The sequence below is a fragment of the Pinus tabuliformis genome, chromosome J (assembly GCF_031772625.1).
Source record: "Pinus tabuliformis cultivar Carrire ecotype Pingquan chromosome J, CPIR1, whole genome shotgun sequence".
NCBI lineage: Eukaryota > Viridiplantae > Streptophyta > Pinopsida > Pinales > Pinaceae > Pinus > Pinus tabuliformis.
In genome coordinates, this window is record NC_142295.1 from 822,228,837 (window position 1) to 822,251,745 (window position 22,909).

The window sequence follows — 22,909 nt, forward strand, 5'->3', positions numbered from 1 at the left end:
AAATAATGATAAGGCCACCATAGTAAAAAGATATATCTATTTTTCGTGGTTCACTATTTGTTCCCCTCTACCTTGTTTAATCATTACCTTGTTTCTATTCTTCTTTTAAATTTTGACAGAAAATCATAACGATGCTAAAGGGTAATATAATTTTATAAATTTGTATTTAAATAATGTGGGATAATAAATATACAACCCGAATCACATTTACTAATGTGGTTTATATACATGGAATTGAAAATTACACTTTGTATATGCAAAAGGGTGCATTCAAAAAAGATGTTTTGAAGATAACCATCCCTCCATAGAGAAAGAAAAAAGAGTAGGCTTTTTTGGCATGTTAATAGTATTCTTCATAATATCATTACTATAAGATATACATAAAATCAAAATAAAAGGCATACTTCCATCGAGAAAGTTCTTAGGAGAGGACCTGAGTGAAAATAATAGAAACATCATCAAAATAAGTTTAGAGGTCCAGATCGAGGCCTTCTATAAAATGCTTGTAGTATTACTCATATTATTAGTCTCTTAGCAATCCCATAATCTTCCACAAGCCTAGGATCTATTCCGCGTGTGCCCTAGAATGGCCATCAACAATGTTGTTCATTTCCCTATCGATATCAAAACATGAAATATGATAAAGAATTTACTTGAGACCCATAATATCATCCAGTATGAGAATCAATGTGTACATGTCACAACTGGTGACCCTGTTAAACCAATTTATAACCACCATAGAGTCCCTACAATTTTGAAGCCACCTACAACCATTTTTAGAAGAAAAAAGAAGCAAATGTTTTAGACTGTATAATTCAACGAAATTTTTGTTACCCCTTCCAAGCCCACTTTGAAGTTTGAAGAAATTATTTTCATTGATGGAAATATATGCCACCACCCCTCCCCCCCATAATTACTCTCTATCAGGGAGGCCTCGGCAAGGTATGCCCATGGGTCAATGTGATCCACTTCTTCAAGCATGATATTGCATGGCCCATGGATAGATATAACATCGAAAATTAATTCATAAATGGTGAAAACCTTAGATGCCACTTTTTAGAGGATTGTAGCCTTTACCAAGAATATGGAATTGTTTCAGGAAATCTAAATTACATAGCTTATAAATGGAGGAATATTTCAATGTGTTTTTGACCCTGCTTACTGCAGCCAAAGTTTCCAAGCTTCTTTACAAAAAAATCCCTACAACATAGAATTTAAATACAAAGATTGAAACACAATATTCCAAACAACTATAGTAAAGGGGCACAAAAAAAAAGGTGTTCCAATATTTTCTCTAGACCTTCACATAATGTACACTCATTGGGACCAAATAATCATCTCTTTTTAAATTTTCCACTCATTCAAATTTTCTTTTTTAAAATTTACCATAGCATGAGGACAAGTTAACTTCCATTATTTCTACCACCACCAGGCTTGAGGTTTTGGCTTCATGTTGATAAATATAGTCATAGTAATAATAATAATATTTTTAATATTTTTAATAATATATTTAGTAATACAACAATAATAATAATAATGTCAATAGATGTGGTCTAATATCATAATTTCGCTACAAGAATTTTCATTTTTTTAAAATGAATGGTAAAGATTTGATCTGAGAAAAAATATTCCTCGTAGTATGTGGGATTGATGGATGAGATTTCACCAAGAATTATATGTTTCACATTAAAAAATTATTTAATAACCACTAAAAAAAAACCAGCAACACCCTCTGAAATTCAATCCACATGACATTGCATTCCAAAAAACCAAAAAAAGCCATGCTCGAAAAATTTAAGGTTAAACCTATGAAGATATATGCTAAATAAATATGTATATGGAAAAACCATCTCATGGATAAATTTGCATTGTCTAGTGAATTTCTTGTTGGAATTGGTAATATCCTTCTAAAGAAATGATTGCCTGAGCTGTTTTTATTCCTTTTCATGCAATATGACCATAAGAGTGTCATGTATTTATTGTGGAGATTAATTTAGCATCATAAAGAACCCTAGGGTACCCAAAATTATGATGGTTGACAACTATAACCAGGATTTCCAAAATTTTGGTTAAAATCTTCTATTGAATAAGGTGAGGAAATTTTGGCCCCACCTTTTCTTGAGTGTACCATTTAGCCTTGTTTAGAAGTCTTCCTTTCAACCTAATCTACAAATGGTCATAATACCCTTGTATTTTATTTTTGGACCATTTCTAAAAAAATATATCTTGTATCAACTATTCCTAAGCATTTGGTCCGAAATTCTGCATAGAAGGTAGGACCTATTCCTCTTCCTAACCTAGCATAGAAGGATAATAGAACTTCAAATTCTATATACTCACAACAAAGTAAATTCACGTGTATGAGGGTAGAATCAATCTATAGGATTTATCTCCCATATTTTCTAGCATCTCAAACAAACCATATCACAAAGCTTTAATTTTGTTACTAGGACCTTCTAGCCTCTCCTTGTTCAACTGTAACCCACCGAGGCTTCACTAGGAGAGAAATAACATACCACATGGGTTCATATTGGGGGATATATATTGAGGAAAAAATGACATAATATATTGGGGAGTATATAAGGGGCAAAGGGTTTTTATACTAAAAAATGGAGCTCAAAGTTAATAAAAAATATAAAAGTGTATAAAAATGTTAATGAAGTAATGGAAACCTACAATATCTAGTGAAAGTAGGGGTTTTTTAAATTAGGAAGGTATATTGGTTTTGTATTGGTAGGGGTTTAAATAACGTGATTTTTAAAGGTATTTTTCAATATATAGTCAAATTAGTGATATTGTTTAGTATGCCACGAACGCACATGATATGTCATAGCTTCATGAAGTGAAGCCTCGTGAAGCCCCCGTGTTGTAACCTTACTTTGTCTCACACCTTGAATGAATTCTCTATTGTATGTTGATCATGCCTGCCCTTATAATTTCATGTGACTTTTATATTGTCTCTTGTATATTTGTATATGGATCTGTCTGATTTTCTCAACAAAGTTTGAAGCCCTTAATGCATCCCTTGTAAGATTCTCTCTTACTCTTCCATGTTGCCCATAAGAAATATTCAAAGGTTAATGTGTAAAATATCCAAAACAAGTTTCCAATTAAGATTTACCAGTAGAAGTGCAGACTACTTTTTTATAATAATGTTATATATGTACCTGTTGCTCACCAAGAACATGCCTACATTTTGGCAAAAGATGAAGGGGCCTCTATTCATTTTTTTGGAAAAGTTCCCCACTTTTTGGCACTTGGGCAGTTGACAGTTCTTCTTAGCCTCACTAGTTGGATGTTTAAATTTTCACTTCTTTGGAATTGGATCATCTTTGAACTCTTTGAAATGTCGCTCTCATCATCATGCTTTTATTTGGCTTTACTTCTCTCGTGATTTTAAATTTATAACTATAAATCTTGCTTGACTTTAAAATAGTTTCATGGCTTGATGAACTCTTTCATATATTTGTTTAATGAACAGAAAGTTAGTGTATTCCTTTTATCATTTAAAAATTTGATTACTTCTAGACACCTTACTTGGGAAATTTCCATCTTTGAAGTTGCTTGACATTGACTTGTCTTAATTTTTACATGACATCTACATAATTCTTTCCCCTTTGGAAATGATGTAAATATAAATTATGTATCTTTTATATATATATATATATATATATATATAATATTTTGATATTCATTTTATATTATCCATATTTTATATATATATATATATATATATATATATATATATATATATATATATATATATATATATATATATATCACATAAAATATTGTATATATGTAATACATATAGTATAAATAATATCCACTCTATTTTGATTTCATAATATACATTGTAAAGACCATCCACTTTAAATTTTATTCTTATATCATATAATAAAACAAATGCAGTGTACATATTATAAATATTAATAAAGAGATGCATATATTATAAGTATGGGACGAATAAGATAAAACATAAAGGGGAAGTGATATGAGTTTAAGTCAGTCTATATGCAATGCACATTATAGGAAGACGTTACAAAAACCAAGTTATGAGGATAGGGAATGAACTAAAATAACCTTTTCACATGCTATCGTTACCTTGTGTGTTTTATGTATGGTCAGAGAATTAATTTAATCCACATATTATGGTTGTGATATAAAATATATATTATCTATCATTTGACAAAGCCCGAAACTTGGACGTGATTAAGAGTTAGTGTCATCCCAATTTTGAATATTTGTTGGTGAAAAGAGTTCTCGATTTGAAATATATCTTTAGCAGTCTCCATGTCGCGTAGTATATTAACCACTTTTCAAATTATACTTGACAATTTCTTTGTATGCAATGATTTATTGTGCAGTGGACAATGCTAGCACACCATTTTTCTTGGGATTTTCATGATCTAATCCACCATTCTTGCTTATTGCACGTCTATATTTGTCCCTCCAACATATTTGTAGGAGATTCAGATTACTTTGGTGATTGTATTTTCTTCCCTGAGCGATATCTCTCCATCATTTGATAGGCTATCATTGAATCTTCCATACGTTGCTACAGTTCCATAAATGGAAAATTAAGTGATTGTTTCTTTAATATGATGTTTTATGCATGCTGATAGTTTTGATGATCTGGATACATCTCAGATCGATTGCAACAGAAAAAATTTATTTTGAAATGGCCATAAAGGAGTTTATTTTTGTTTTAGGACGCTACAAAATCTCACATTCTGTAGCAACCCACTCTTATTAGCAAGGTCTATTTTTAATTTTGGTTTTGTCTATTGTAACAGGTAGATTTGGATTCTATAATGGAGATTACCATGGATGAGCATGACCATGAACCTAAATCTGGTTCAACTACTCAAGAAATCATTTTATTTCAAGGGGGGAAATAACAATCGGATGACAAATTTTAGGCTTAGTTTCTGATAAAAAAGAGATGACTATGAGAAACCCAAGATATGGGTGTTTCTCCCAACGCTCCCAATTACCTAAATTGCAGGGATTTTCTAGATCAGATTCTCGATGTGGGAGATTTATTCAATTCTTTCAAAGCCCATTTTTTGGTTATGACCAACCATGCGTAGTGGCGAAACCCATGAAGTTTTGTTTTATGTGGTTTAAATAAAATAAAAAATATTTAGTAATTGAATCAACATAATTTTGTCTAGTTTCAAAATAAAAGCATTTTCATTTATTTTAAATTTAAATTTGTTTAAAAAATTTATTTCATTACTTAGTACAGTATATATTATTTTTATATCATTTAGTTTTTATTTAATTTTAATATAGTTATATTTTGGTTTCAATTGCATAATTTATTATTTTATTTCAAGTTTTAAATTAGATTTACATTAGTTTTAGTGATCAATTTTGGTCTTATTTTTGGTTTTAAAAAATCTTGTAAATGATTTCTTATTTAGCAATGTCTTATGGTTTAGATCACGTGTGAAAAATGGAAGATTTGAGATCCTAAATATATGGAGGAAAATTAAATGTAAAGAGTGAAGAAAAACTCTTCCATGCTTATAAAAGAACAAAAAGACATAAACTAGAGGAGGAGGGAGTTTTCGAGACCTAAGGACTGCAGACTGTAGGACAGTGATAGTTGTAGCTTAAGGCAATTTCTGCAGCCTGTAGTACAGGATTAGAAATTCAGGGATAATGGAGGAAGGATTATTATTGTAGCTATTTTTGTATTTCATGGCTTCTATTAGCAATTGAACAAGTAGATGGAGAAAATTTAGTCTTGCTCATAGTTGTGAATTATTGCCTCATTTTATGTAAGATTAAATTCATGTTTTAATACATTTCTCTTTTTTCTTATGAGTATGATCCCTTGAACCATGTATTATTGTTGGATGTGACATTTCATGATTATTTAATCGATCTTCATGATACAACAAATCTTATTTATATCATAATTAGTTACTTGAGATTGAATATCATAATCAATTATGTATTGGTTCTCGTCATGATATTAATCACAAGACCTTTGCATCAAGTGATGATGGATCAAAATTAACTTGAATGATACAACAAATCTTATTTATATCATAATTAGTTACTTGAGATTGATGACCATAATCAATTAAGTATTGGTTCTCGTCGCAATATTAATCACAAGACCTTTGCATCAAGTGATGATGGCTCAAAATTATTGTTTAATTATGTCACTTCATCACAAAAATTTTATTTTGAAATATGTAGTCTTAACAAGAATTATAAAGACAATAGGACACTTCAATTAAGGACTATGACCAATTCTAGTTCTCATGATATGATATTTTGAATGCATCCTAGTGATGGTACCAATATTATTTTACAATATTCCATTAATCACGATCAAGGACCATTCACATCTCCAAATTATTTCAAACAATTTGATACTATGATTTGTACTTAGTCAGATATGCTTGGAGATTGGCATGAGCAGTCCTATTGAGAAAAGTTGCCAAAAAATGGTAAGATCATACTTCCTTTGTTTCTAAATGCAGATTATATGGGTAGGTATGGTTTATATATTTTCAATTATGAAAATGTCCAATTCCTCTGGTTGATTTGGAATTGTTTTGTTGTTACAGGTTTTGTGATGCTTGAATGGCTACACTGGAAATTTCATTTCACTTATCCTTTGTTTCTTGAATTAAATGTAGGCTAGGTTTAGGAGTAGAGTGGTATTTATTTTATTTTTACACATTTTTTCATGAATAATGCAGGTATGAAAAGAATTAGTTGGAGATGAGCCATCATCATATTGTTAGAGGAGTTTACTTAACTTTGTTTATTTTCCTCTTTGTATTCTTAATGGAAAATTTATCCTAAGATGAAAAAACAAAATACATTTAGTGAAATAACAACTCAGACGCTTGTCATTCATATTTCATAGAATATAGTTTTCATGGATTTGAAATGAGCATCATAACTACTCATTTACTTTTTGTGGTTGATTTCTTTAGTGTGTAATAAAAGGCTAAATCATCAACATCTCACTCAATTCTAAATAAAAATTTCAAAAGGCAAGTTTATATTTATATAATTAAATCTTTAAAGGGATAAAATGTTTAAAAGAATAAAAAATGTAAGCTTTTAAATTTCATATTACCCCTATTCTTTATTCCTTTGATCATTCTTGGCCTGTGATTTGCCTAATACATTGGTGGATGTTAATTTGTATTTAGCCTATCTTCATGCATTTTTTTCCTTTCTTGATTTGCTACCTTAAAGTTTCTTGGTTTCTCCCTCCTTGGTTTGAATAGGTATAGATATTAACACTTTCAGGTTCTCCTTGGAACGACTATTGGGGAATCAATTTATTTTGTGTTATACATGAATGAAACCTTGTCTTTAGGGAAATATTTTTCCAAAGATATGTTTCTTGTGATGGCACTCAACATTGCATAATAAGTGAAGTTTTTTATTTTGTGAACTTATTATTCCAATGTACTTAAATCTTATCCTAATCTTTCTACCATTATGCAAAAGCTTCATTTCAAACACAATAAGAAGATCTTCACATGCTGGTTTTCTTAAAAATGAAATTTTAGAGTAGCAAGATTGACCAATAAATATTAGTCACTCAAAGTTTTCATGCCTTCTCTTACTCTTAAGGAGCAGATTTTCCTCCCCATCTATTAAGTAATCCATCAAGTCTTAACAATAATCAATGTGCATTTTAGCGTTAAAGGAATAACTAGGAGAAAGGAGGTCTCATTACTAGCTGAACTACGATGATCACGGGTCCTAAAAAAAGTAAAATTATTGCTATAGGTCACCAAAGTAGGGTAATGGTTTCTCGTCACAAGACTGAAAGACTTGAGGTCTCATCACAATATGAGTAGTTCACTTTGGTTAATTCTTGTGAAAGACACTATCGTTATCTCACTACCAAGCCAAGACAAATACCTTTAGGTAATTTCTAAAAAAATATCATAACTAAAGTGAACACTATAAAATAACTATCAATCTATAATTAATACATGGGATATGGGAATTTCATAAGGTTAAAAGGCATTCCTGTCAAGGATATATACACCTGCTAGCAGTAGTGGCCATGGTTGTGGTATCGAAGTTAATATAATAACCAAGATTTTCTTAGTCACCTTCTCTTTCCATAAACTCATTATCAAAAAAGTTTAATGATTGTATTTCGTTGTTTAAATTTTATTTAGATTTTGAAATATGGTGGTAATTATTTTCACATATTGTAAATTTTCAGCTATTGTTCATAATAATCAGAGATGAAACTTTTTGGGTTATTTGAGCGCCAGAATAACAAAACATCTTATCATAATTCCTTGATTTATATAGGTTTCGAGCCATTAAAGCAAGATGGGTGTGTTATATACCTAGGGGGGTTAATATGGGGTACCAAGGGAGGTACCCATGGTAATAATGTAATAATGGGATGGGCCATAGTAACAAATAAGGTGGTTAACCCATATCATGTAAGGGACCACAAGTAGTTAATAATAATGTAATGGGCCCATGGTATTAGTTTGATGGTATGAGGGAACCATGGTAATGATCCATGGTATTGTATGTATGAGGCCTATATAGAGGCTAGAGACTCCACATGGAGAAATAGGGAAGGATTATTGTATGAACGACCATATGGTTTGTGGAGTGTTCTCCTTCCTTAAGGAGTGAATGTATGGTGTTGCCCTACCTTAAGGGTTTGGTCAATAAAGAATCATTTCATATTATTTCTGGGTTTATTTGCATTATCTTATATTTTCATATCAGATCTATAATATTTCTCGGTTAGATCTATAACAAGTGGTATCCGAGCTATAAAAAGTGGTATCAGAGCACATTCTTGGGCACAAAAGTGGAGAATATACCTAGGGGGGATAATATGGGGTACCAAGGGAGGTACCCAAGGTAATAATGTAATAATGGGATGGACCATAGTAATAAATAAGGTGGTTAACCCATATCATGTAAGAGAGCACAAGTAGTTAATAATAATGTAGTGGGCGCATGGTATTAGTTTGATGGTATGAGGGAACCATGGTAATGATCCATGGTATTGTATGTATGAGGCCTATATAGAGGCTAGAGACTCCACATGGAGAAATAGTGAAGGAATATTATATGAGCAGGCATATGGCTTGTGGAGTGTTCTCCTTCTTTAAAGAGTGAATGTATGGTGTTGCCCTACATTAACGGTATGATATCAATAAAGAGAATCATTTCTATCTATTTCTATCTTGTTATTCTTGGGTTATTCCTATTATCATAATATCTTTGGGTTAGATCTACAACAAGTGGTATCAGAGCTATAACAAGTGGTACCAGAGCACTTTCTTGGGCACAAAAGTGGAGAATTTTTTTTTAATTTTTGCAGGATTTCGGGGGCGGCGAGTTTGTAGATCAGATATGTATGTTTTGGTGCAAGATCTGCAAAATATAATTGCATATCTATATTATTTGTGAAAAAATAGCCGATTTCAGAAAAAAAATCGGTTGAATCAAAGTCTGGATGAAGGAGATATCGCTGATCTAAAAATCAGTGGGGTTGCAGACAATTTTTCAGGGAAGCAAGTTTGCGGCGCAGATCTGGATGTCCTGGTGCACAATCTGCAAAATATAATTGTAGACGTGGAATCTTTGTGAAAAAATACCTAATTTCAAAAAAAAAATCAGTTGAATTGGAGTCGGGATGAGGGAGATAGCACTGATTTAAAATCAGCTCTTTTTTGTAGAAATATTGGTGACGGCGGGAGAGTTGCAGTGCAGATTTGAAATTTCATTGCCTCGATCAAAATTTCTATCACTTGGGCAGATGCAAAATGGTTGTTCCATTTCCAAAAACAGGTCATAATAGGGATTCTGAGCAATATTGACTAAACTGTGACAATTTCCAATTTTCGCCAAGTAAGTGATTTTTTTTCAAAACTCTCTTCATGGCTTCTATCAAGGTTCTATATTTTACAGGAAAAGATGATGGTCCTACTATTGAAAAATTCATACAAAGATACAAGTCCACACATGGGACATATTGGAAGCTTCCAATGGTGCTTAATATGAGAGATGAGGCTCAAAAGTGGAATTTATCACTTGACTTAAAGCAGTTGACCAAACTTTCAGATGTAGAATTTGAAAAAATCTTTTTGGAAAAATGGTCTCGGGCTAGAAAAAAGGAGAATGAGACACATAAGGGGTTAATTGCTACGGGTGTCTCCTTACTGCAGGTTCATGGATTGATTCAGAAAGAGAAGATCATTGTTTCTATAAATCCTAGTTGCAAGCATAATTTCATCCATGTTAATTTGGCAAAAAAATTGCAAGTTCCTACAAAAAACATTAAAAACACACAGGTGGAGGATGAGGATGTTCAAGTGTATAAGGATTTGAAGATTTCTATGGATAAGTATGTGTTGCATGGTGATTTTTATACTTCAGAGATGGATAATATGGATGTTGTTTTGGGATATCCTTGGATGGAATCTGTGGGTACTATCAATATTAATGTGCAGAAGAAATTCCTGAAGCTCTGGTATAAAAAGAAGAAAATTACATTACAGGATATTTCCATCAATAAACAGGTAGAGTCCACGGAGGTTGACGCAGAAGATGTTCCAGGGATTGACATATCAGATGATGAGCAGTTGATGGTCGACAATCAAACATAAACAGAGGTTGAAGCCGAAAAGGTAACAGGTGCTGACACATATGATAAGGGTTCAGTGGTTGAAGTCATATTAGAAAATAAGACACCCCAACAGGCACCACAATAGGGTGAATTAAATAAAAAGACATCGTGGGTTAAAACTTCAACATATCATCAACCACATCACCCCGCAAGACAAACATCAAGATGGAAACCAAGTAGTCACAAGGACAAAAACCCCCGTATGACGGATAGTGAGGAGAGAAGATCCACCTACTACACGTCAACACAAAAGAGCTGCCACGGTCAACTTCCATCTCAAGCGAGCGAGGCATCAGCGAGATCGAGGGTTCACCTTTCTCTTGGATGGCTAGATGCACATGCATAGTATCAGTGGACTACTCTTTTGAGTAGATCTTATTATTTGTGTTCTTCCCATGTTTCGCGGAGGAAACATGCTTAGGGGGGTGGAATGTTATATACCTAGGGGGGATAATACGGGGTACCAAGGGAGGTACCCAAGGTAATAATGTAATAATGGGATGGGCCATAGTGATAAATAAGGTGGTTAACCCATATCATGTAAGGGACCACAAGTAGTTAATAATAATGTAGTGGGCCCATGGTATTTGTTTGATGGTATGAGGGAACCATGGTAATGATCCATGGTATTGTATGTATGCGGCCTATATAGCTAGAGACTCCACATGGAGAAATAGGGAAGGATTATTGTATGAATAGCCATATGGCTTGTGGAGTGTTCTCCTTCCTTAAGGAGTGAATGTATGGTGTTGCCCTACCTTAAGGGTTTGATCAATAAAGAATCATTTCATATTATTTCTGGGTTTATTTGAATTATCTTATATTTTCATATCAGATCTATAACAAGTGGTATCAGAGCTATAACAGGGTGGTTCACCCAGCTAGTTTCTATTTGTTGGCCTTCCAACAAAACCTCTACATTTTGGCACAAAATGAAGGGGACCCTATTTAAAGTTTAGGAAAAGTTCCCCTTTTATTGGCACTTGGGAGGATGAGAATTTCTCTTAGCCTCACTAGTTTGATTTTGAACTTTTCTCTTCTTTGGAATCAAATCATGTTTTGGCTCTTCGACATGTCACTTTGATCATCGTATTCTTATTTGGCTTTTCCTCTCTCATGATTTTAAATTGATAAGTGTAAAGCTTTCTTGAATTTAAATGATTTACGCGGTATCATAAGGTATTTCAGACAAAAGTTTAATGAACAAAAAATTAGTGTATTCCTTTTATCATTTTAAAATTTGATTGCTTATAGACACCTTCGGGGATTGCCTTCTTTGAATTTTCTTGATGATGTTCGCTTGACTTAATTTTTACATAACATCTATATAATTATTTCTCGTTTAAAAACAATGTGTATATATATATAAATATTTGTTGTATAATATGACATAAAATATTGTATATAGGTAATACATATAGTATAAATAATATCCACTCCTTGTTAATTTCCTAATATACATTGTAAACACCATTCACTTTATATTTTAAACTTATATCAAAAAATAAAACAAATTCATTGTACATATTATAAATATTAGTAAAGAGATGCATATATTATAAGGATCGGATAAATAAAATAAAACATAAATGGGAAGTGGTTCGAGTTTAAGTCAGTCACTATACATGCAATGCACATTATAAGACGACATTACAAAAACCAAGATACAAGGATAGGGAGTGAACTGAAATAACCTTTGTGTGGTCTATATGTTACCTTATGTGGTTTACATATGGCCAATGAATGAATTTAATGCATGTAATATTCCATTATCTATCGTTTAACGAAGCACAAAACTTGAACGTCATTAAGGGATCAGTACCATCCCAATTCTAAATATTTGTTGGTTAACAAAGTTCTATATTTGAAATATATCTTTAGCACTCTCCACGTCGCATAGTCTATCAACCACTTTTTAGATTATACGTGTAATGCATATGCATGCAATGATTTATTTCATAGTGGACAAAGCAAACAAACAATTCTTCTCAGGATTTTCATGATCCAATCCATCATTCTCATCCATTGTTCCTTTGGATTTGTCACTTCATCAAATTTGCAGAAGATTTGGATTATTTTGGAGATTGTATTGTCTTCCCTGAGTGTTATCTCTCCATCATTTGACACACTACCATATAATTCTCCACATGTTGCTACAAAACTAGAAACAAAAAATTAAGATTTTGTTTCTTTGATTTGATATTTTATGCATACTGATAGTTTCCATGATGTGCAAGCATCTCATATTGATTGAAACATAACCATCGGTTTTGAAATGGAAATAGAGTAGACTAATTTTGTTTTAGGTTACTACATAATCTCAAATTTTGTAGCAACCCATTGTTATTAGCAAGGTTTATTTTAAATTATGATTTTTTCTATTGCAACAGGTAACTTCGGATCATATAATAGAGATTACCCTGGATGACCATGACCATGACCCAAAATATTATTCAACTGCTGAAGAAATCATTTGATTTCAAAGGGGGGAAATCACAGTCGGGTGACCAATTTCGGGCTTAGTTTTAAATCAAAAAGGAACAAATATGAGATATGCGAGACATGGTTTTTCTCGTAATGTCACTAGTTACGTCACTCATGAGGATTTTCTCGGTCAAATGCTTGATTTGGGAAATTTATTCAACCCTTTAACAATCCATTTTCTTGTTGCAGCGAGACATGCATAGGGAAGACATCCATTACTTTTTATTTTATTTGTTATAAATAAAAAATTTATATTTAGTAATTAAATCAACATATTTTTGTTTAGTTTCAAAATAAAACCATTTCATTTTTTTTTTTTCCTAAAGAAAGAGTCGGTCCTTCTATTATCTTGTCACTAAAAATATATTACATAAATTACAATGCGCCCAAAGAGGAAGTGGCCTGAAAAAGAAAGCAAATCTTCCGGCATAGGGAAGAAAGGCAACAACACGAGAAACGGGCCTAGGGCCCAAGAAAAACCAAACTCACGGCCTCCACCACCCCGAACGAAAACATGAGAACTTGAAAAAACAATAAGCGGACCCAAAGAGGGGAATAGAGACTTTATCAAAAAGATTTCTGGTCCATTGGGGTTCACCCAGACCCACTAACCTGCTCATCAAACCTAAGCCGTTGATCTGCAGCTCCAAGATCCAATGGCTGAGGGAAATATCGGGCAGAGAAGAAGCAAGAGGAATACCCGCCTAATGTGGGCGGTATTCTCTCTCCACCAAGAGCCACATGTTGAACGCTGAGTGGCATCGCATCCATTTCGGGTTTTGAGGGCGCCCGATAACCCAGAAACCGCTTTGACACCCGATAACGCAAAACCATTCATCGGACCCAAAGAGGGGAATAGAGACTTTATCAAAAGGATTTCGGGTCTGTTGGGGTTCACCTGGACCCACTAACCTACTCATCGAACCTAAGCCATTGATCTACAACTCCATGATCCAATGGCTAATGGAAATATCAGGCGATGAAGAAGCAGGAAGAATGCCCGCCTAATGTGGGCAGCATTCTTTCTCCTCTAAGAACCACGTGTTGAACGTTGAGTGACATCGCATACATTTCTAGGAAACCATTTTGGGTTTTGAGGGCACCTAATAACCCGAAAACCGCTTTGACACTCGATAACCCAAAGCCACGGAAACTTTGCACCTGCTACCCTCCATTCGTCTCAGCCACCTGTTAGGATGGATTGTGACAATTTTCCTAGCTACTCGCTCGCTAACCGAGCTCCCAGCAGCCCCTTTGAGAAGGAAAACTATAGTATTCCTCTGTGAGACCCGAGTATACCCAATCTCAGGTTGTCTTTCTATCAAACCCTTGTTGTCCATTGATGAAAGGTTAACTGTTAGGTTCCCTGTCCGTGCTGATACTGCTTCTTGTCAGTGAGGGCTAGAGTGTAACAACCCTCACGCAGTTGACCTACAGGTACTAACTCCCACAAGTAGCACCTGTTGTCTCTTGTGCATCTCACCCCTTCATTGGCTAGTCAGTCCGCTACTCTCTTGGCATCTTTGCGAACATGTACAAAACTGAGAGTTCTTAGAATTCTTAGGTGCAATTGAATTTGGTGATAGACCTGCAAAAGTCTCCAGTGTCTTGAGACTTTCTCTGGTGCAGTACCCGTGCTTAGCCACTTGACCGAATTAATACTTATTTCTGAGTCAGCATCGATGATAGTATTATGTAAATTGTCTTTCATCAGAATCTCCAACCATTTCTCCATAGCCATGAGTTCAACCATGCTATTGGTGGCCTTTCCTAGGTGACTGTGAAAGATTACTTTTATGTTGCCCTCTTCATTACTTATGACTCATCTATAACCAACGTCCCCAGGGTTACCTATTGAGGCTCCATCTATGTTGAATTTTAAAAAGCCATGAGGAGGGGGTTGCCAGAAAGCCTTTCCTTCTGAAATATGCTTTGTTGTCTTATTTAATCCCTAATGAACGTGAGGCTATATTCCCAACAGCTCCAAAATGTTAGCATCCCGATGACCCCGGGGCTTTCCAAGAGATTGCTTCCAAAGGGCATTGACCGTTTCTTTGAGTTGTTTTAGGATTTGTGTTGTGATGTTTTGAGCTGGGCCAAATTTGCCTTTGAAAATCCTGTTGTTACGTTCTTTCTAGACATTCCAGATGAAGAATCCTAGAATAAGAGCCCAGGCTGTATTTACTATCTCATTGTTCGAGAAGTCCTTTCTCCAGTTCTTCAACGTAACAGTGATGTCATTTTCATTACTATCTATTTACTTGAATATATTGGCTACCCAATTCCATAAGGTTGAGGTGAAGGAACAGAGGTTGAGAAGATGATTCATAGTTTCCTCCTGCAAGCCACATAATTGACATCTTGATGGACTAGCAACACCTCTCTTTCTGAGATTTTCCCAAGTTAGAATCTTTTCATGCTGAACTAGCCACCTGAACAGTTTGATCTTCGTCTAGTGTGGGTTATTCTATAAGTCTTTCCATGTCTTATCAGGGCTTGGGAAGTTAAGTCCTGTGGCTATTCTTTTAGCTTCTTTGAGGTTGAAGACACCCTCATTATTTATACCCCATCATAGTAGATCATTCAAAGTTGAGGTAAAAATTTGTCTCCTTTCCAGAATTGCTTCCAGATCTTAGCATGGGTCTTCAATGTGGTCTCCTCACTATAGTCTGGTAACTTCCAGATTCTCCATTTACCAGTGTCCCTTAGCTGATCCCAATTGTCACTTAATTTTTTTAGTCCTTTATTGATGGTGCCAGTTTGGATGATATCTAGTTCCTCTCTACCAAGGTTATTTTCCTACTGCCAGTTGTCCTCCCAAAACTATGTAAGATTTCCATTTCTAATCTCCCAAAAACTGTGTTTTTGAACTAAATCTCTATTCTCCCAGGCCATGTTCAAAATATGTGAACCCCTCATGTGTCCTGTCATTCTTATGTGGTCCATTTCCTGCCAATCCATTGCATATTTTTGTTTCCAGAGTTTAGCCGAGGTACTTTTTATTTCCTTTAGCCATCTCCTCCAAAGTTTTACCCCCAAAACTTTTCTTAGAATATCCGGGTCATGGAGACCTAAACCACCATGGGATTTGGGTTTGCAGAGCTTGTCCCAAGCTACCAGAGCCCATTTCTTTTTCTCTTCCCCTTTTCCCCATATAAAATCCCTTCGAATATTCTTTATTTTCTGTAAGACTCCTGTTGGTGCTAGAAGGGATGATAACATGTAGATTGAGATGGTTTGAAGTACTGCCTTAGTGAGGACTAGCCTCCTTGCTAAACTCAAGGATCTGCTTGTCCACTTGTTGACTTTTTCCTTTAATTTATTCGTTATAGACTCCCAGATGTTCTTACTTATCCGTTTGTCAGTGGGGGGTATTCCCGGATATTTTGAGGGAAGAATATCTCTTTGAAAGCCTAGAATTCTAGAGAGATTTATTTGAATTGAAATATCAGTATTGAAAAAGAAGACCTTTGATCTTGTGAGGCTTACCTTAGTACCAGCAGCCATTGCAACTCATACAGGATTTGTTTGAAAGCTTTGGCTTCCTTGACTGTGGGTGTGCCCTGCAACATAGTGTCATCCACAAATTGTTGATGGGTCAAAGTGTTCCCATTCTGAGTGAGTCTAAGTCCCTGTATTCTTCCTTCCTCCTTGGTAGAAGTGATCACTCTGCCCAATCCTTCCATCATGAGAATGAAGAGGAAGGGGGAGAGAGGATCACCTTGTCTAAGGCCTTTCGATGGCCTGAAGGTTTTGGATGGAGAGCCATTAAGAAGAATTGAAAAACCAGTAGTGGTAACCAGAGCCATGACCCATCTTGTCCAGTTGTGGTCAAAGCCATATGCTTTAAGAACTTCCCTGATGTAAGACCAGCTTAGTTTATCATAAGCATTCACTATGTCCATCTGTATTATCATACCTGATTGCTTATTGTTCTTGAGTGAATGCACCACTTCATGAGCTTGAATGATATTGTTGAGAATTTGTCTACCTTCCACATATCGAGTCTGCTCCTCTGACACAAGTGTTGGAAGAAGGGGTTTCAGTCTGTTAGCAGTTACTTTGGAAATGATTTTGTACACCACATTGCATAAAGCTATGTGTCTGAATCTGTCTGGACTAATGGCTTTCTTCTATTTGGGGATTAAGGCAATGAAGGATTCAATCAGTGCTCTCAAAACTGTTTTAGAGTTTCCTGAGTCCTCCACCACAGCCAGGATGTCATGTTTGACTATTTCCTAACATGTTTAGAGGAAGTCTATATTGAAACCATCTGGGCCTGGAGCTTTCCCACTGTGCATCTATTTGATTACTTCATTGACCTCTTCCTCTGTTACTGGCCTATTGAGATTATGATTGTCTTCCCTGGTTACCAGTTTTGGAATATGCTGAGTAAATTTTTTAGTAAATTGAGATCTGTCTACCATGGTCTCCTCTACAATACTTTGAAAATGTTGAACCAATACAACTTCCATTTCCTTATGAGTATCATGCTCTATTCCTTGAGGATCTATAAGTTTTGAGATCCTCTTATTATCCCTGTGTACCATGGTGGACTTGTGAAAGAATTTTGTGTTTCTGCCCCCTTCCTTGATCCATTTCACTTTGGATTTCTGTCTCCAGAAGATTTCCTCCTGCTAGCATCTGTTATCCCATTCTTGTTGAAGTGAGTCTGCTTGCATTTTCCTTTCCCCTGTGAAGCCTTTTGTGATGAGAATTTGGTTAATTTCTTGTAATTTCTTTTCCACTTCTCCTTTGGCTTTGAAGATGTTGCCAAACTCATTTTTATTCCATTCTTTGAGCTTTCTCTTGATGTGTTTGAGTCTATGATGCAGTAGAAACATTTTTGTGCCTTAGGTGGGTATTTATTTAGTCCACCAATTTGCAATGTTGGTGAGGAAATAAAGGTGAGTGAGCCAGACATTTTCAAACCTGAAGGGTCTATTCCTTGGGGTTCCAATAAAGGAAGCTTCCAGTTGGATGGGCTAGTGGTCCAAGCCTCCAAAAGGGAGGATGAAAGCTGTCATGATACGACTGATGAGAAGGAGATCTTCCGAGATTATGAATCTGTCTAATCTTGAGGCTACTTGGGAAGTTCCCCCTCTTTTGTTGTTCCACGTGAAAATGCCATTTATTGTATCCATATCCACCAGTCTCATATTGGTAAGGAAGGCCTGGAAGGCTATTGAGTCTCTCCCAAGTGTTCTGGTTCCCCCTTTTTTCTTTGTGAGAGATTTGATCATATTGAAGTCCCCCCCAGTATCCAGGGCATTGCTGGATGTCCTTCTCTCATTTCCTCCAGAGAGGTGAGGAGCCTGAGTTTATCATCCAGTAGTTGAGGACCATAGACATTAGTGATCATGTAACAATCCTTGTCTCCCACAGGTTGGATAACCAAAGAAAGGTGGTTTCTGGATGCCTCAGCATCCAGGATTCCAAATTTCTGAGGATTCCATAGAGTGAGAATTCCTCCAGCTAAATTAGTTGCTTTGACTTCTAGATACTCATACTTAATTAGCCATTTTCTATGCTTTTCTCTAATCTTATCCACTAAGCATTTTGTTTCCTATATGAACACCATATCTGGTTTTTCTTCTTTCATTCTATTACTAAGATTTCTTTGTTTTATTTTACTCCGTAGCCCTCTAATGTTACAGGTTGTAAGATTCATAATGATGGGTTTGTAAAGGAGTAACTGGTGAGATCTTTCATCTTACCTAAATTAATCATGAGTTTTCCACACTCTATCAACAGTTCATTTTGTCTCTTCCTTCCTCTTTTCTTGCCTGGGTTTTTGGTGGAGTGTCTTGTTATTATCCCCATTGATTTAACCCCTATGTTCTCCTAGCTGTCGTGGCTCCTTTTGACTCCTACAACCTTTGTGTGAGACCTGTTGAGGAATAGTTGTTGTACTCTGTCAAACTCCTCTTGTGGTAGAGAGTGAATTCCTTTGTTGCTTCCCTACTCTAAAAACTTTTCTAGTTCAAGGTTCTCCTTCTTAAGGATCTCCTATAGGTCTTGGTCCTCTGTACTGCCTTCGCTTGGGGTCATCTCATGGTCCCTTCAAAGCTCCATAGTGCTCAGTGGGTCCACCTTTTTTTCATTGTGTTCCTGTATGATTTCCATGATGTCCTCTTTTTCCTTCTCTTTTTGATTCTCCTCTAGTTTCTTGTGCATTCCATTTTCTTCTCCTTCTTCTTCTAAAATTTCAAAACTGTTGTGACTTGGTAACTTGCTTTCACTAGGTTTCTTTTGGGACATTTTTCCCCCTCCTTTCCCTTTGCCTCCCACTTTGGTGAAACCTTTAGGGTCTTTTCCTTTGTTGGTTTTTGCGTATTCCTCCCTTTTGTTAAGTGGGAAGTCTCTGAAGAGGTACCCATGTTCATGACATTTACGGCATATGAATGGGATGTGTTCATAGTCAACTGCCTGTACCCATTCCTCCTCATATACTTCTAGGATGACTTCATCTGGAAGTGCTCCTTATAAGTCCATCTCTACACGTATGCGAGCAAAGGAGGTGTATTTCCCTCACAGAATCGCCTTTAATATCTTTATAAAATGCCCTAGTTTGTTACCTATAGCTTTTAAAGATTCTAGAATCCAATAATCTAAAGGTAAGGAGTATAATCTAATCCATACCGGGATCGATGTGAATATTTCTCGCTCTAGAACAAATTTCATTACCTAAGGTCACATGTAAAGGCCTACAACAGCATAGAAGTAGGGTCCTCCTTCGAAAATTCCGTCTTTGTCCTCTAGGCTAGTGAAAACCACTATGAAGAAACACTTGGAGCCAAGATGTAGATTTACCATTCCCTTCGGTTTCCAGTTGTTTCTTATCCATGTGTTCAACGCTTTCTCCATGGGCCATATGCCCATGAACTTACAGATGATTGCATAAGTCACCATGTGTTCTCTGTGCACCTGTAGTGCAGGATCATTTAAGACCACCTAGGGTTTAATGTTAGCCTTGCGCTTGCAGGGTCTTGTCATAGAACTTTTCTCAGTTCTCTAACTGCTATCAATACGATTCATTTCCTTCCTAGCTTCCTTGTGGGTCCCTTACATTTCATGGAAATTGCTGCTGCCCGGCTTGTGAGTGCCCATTGTCTTTGTCTCTGTCTCTAGTGGATTCTGGGAATTGTATAGACTCACCTCTTTTCTTCTATTTGAAACCATGTTACTGTAGGAGGGAGCGGAGATCCCTCCTCCGAACCCCTCCATTGTCACCAGCTCATTCCTATCGCTCCCTCTTCAAATCCCTAGTGCTTCAAAGCTCCCAACCCGGAATCTCTCCCCCCATTTTCATTTATTTTAAATTTAAATTTGTTTAACAACTATTTTATTTTAATTCTTAGTATAATAAATGTTATTTCTATATGATTTAGTTTCTCTTTAATTTCAATATAGTTATATTTGGGTTTTAATTCCTTAATTTATTATTTTATTTTAAGTTTCAATTATATTTAGATTAGGTTTAGAGTTTGATTTTGGTTTGATTTTTTGTTTCAAAAAAAATTCTAAAATATTTGTAGTCTAACAATGTCTTATAGTTTGTATCGCAGATGATAAAAGGAATATTTGGGATTGTAATGATATGGAGGAAAATAAAATCCAATTAATGAATAAAAACTCTTCCATGCTTATAAAAGAAAAAATATATATAAAATGCAGGAGGAGGGGTGTTCCAGGAGCCAAGGACCACAAATTATAGGATAATTATAGTTTTAGCTTAAGTCTATTTCTAAAGCCTATAGTAGAGGATTAGAATCTCAGAGATAATGGAGAAAAGAACATTGTTGTAAATCTCTTCATATTTCAGGGTTTTTATTCCCACTTGTACTAGCAAATGGAGAAAATTTAGTCTTGCACACCAGTTGTGTATTATTTCCTTCTTTTGTGTAAGATTAAATTCATGTTTTAATTCATTTCTATTTCTTCGTAAGATGTCACAGTTCATGCTTCTTTTATAACTAGTTAAGTTTTCTTGCAGGTTAAGCAGAGGAGAAATGAATCTTTAGTTGCATTTGAACATGGATTTTATTCCTTAATCTAATAATTAATTATCATTTTAATGGGATATTGGTTGGTTTATTTTTTGGCATTTTATTTTTATTGTTATAGTAAAAGTGAAATAATATTCTAGTTCAATTGGTATCTCTCTTTTGGACTTAGAACGTTAATTAACAATTCATCTTATGAATTGTTTCTTTGATTTGTTGAGTTATTCTTAATCTAGGTCCAAGATAGTTTTCACCTCTAGATTTCTTTTGATTGAGATAAGATCTAATCAATCAATATATTTTAAAATTATCTTTTCTTTTTATTAGTTGTATCTTAGTTAGAGTCTTTCATTCGTTCTTTATCTTGCCTGCACTGTGCCAGTTACATCAATTTCTGGATTTCTTCTTTTCTTTTGTATATATGCACATTTGCATAGATTAAATAGTACTCTCTCTCTCTCTCTCTCTCTCATATATATATATATATATATATATATATATATATATATATATATATATATATATATATATATATATATAGATATAGATATAGATATATATATATACCTATATATATATATATATATATATATATATATATATATATATCTATATATATATACATATATATATACATATATATATATATATATATATATATATATATATATATATATATATATATATATATATATATATATATATGCATGGATTCAGTATAGTTGTTGCATTTCCCTTGTCTTTTCGTATTGCGAGAGGAAGAGGTGCAAGGCCAATGGAGCCTCTAAACGAGTCAAGGGTGACTAGTCCAAATGACTCGGTTTATTAAAGAGTCATGGTCCGAGTCACTTACTCCTTGTTGACTAAGGTTCATAAGACCGACGTCAATAATACCAAATTTTTATCTAAGGAATTTAGGTGATTCATACTGTAAACCATCAAATTTTTTACCAAAGTCTTGTTGACTACTTCCATCCGACCATCTATATGTGGATGGAATGTTGTAGACCTCTTCAACTTTGTGTCCATATTCTCCTACAATCTAGTCCAAAATGCATTGAGAAATGTCATGTCCCTATCCGAGATGATGCTCCTTAATATCCCAAATTGTAACTAGACTTATTTAAATAATTTATCTATTTATTTTATTTTTTTCTTTTTTCTTTTTTCTTTTTTTCTATTTTTTCTTCTGGAATGCATTTTCAACATTTGTAATTCATATTTATAAAGAATATTTGGAGAAAAATATTCTAAAAAGAGTTGAAATGTTTGACATTTTATGTGAACACTTCACCCATCATTAGAAACAATAACTAAAACTTGTTTAACCTATCAACTCCCATGAATAGGTAGTTGTGTTCCTTCCTAGGTTGTAAACTTCCCACAATTACATGGAAACTATTTCCTATAGACAAGTGGCTATAGGTAAGGGATCATATATACCCTATTTCACATTACTAGGATTATTAGTAAAAGAAAACATCAAATATTTTATGAACCAAGCTTCTTTTTCCTGCATATTGGCCCAATAAACATACCTCTCCAAGCAGGCCACTATCTTCCCTACGAAAACATTCCCTGCAACCTTGGAGGTTAGAGCCTCTCTATTCATATAGAATTACTCACATATAGGATCACTTAACTTATAACAACCTATAGACTAACCCATCCTAGAGATGGTAGTTAATGGTGTTGTATCCATTGTGCACATAACTCTAAATATGACACTACTAAAATACCTCGTTGAAGTCCTTGT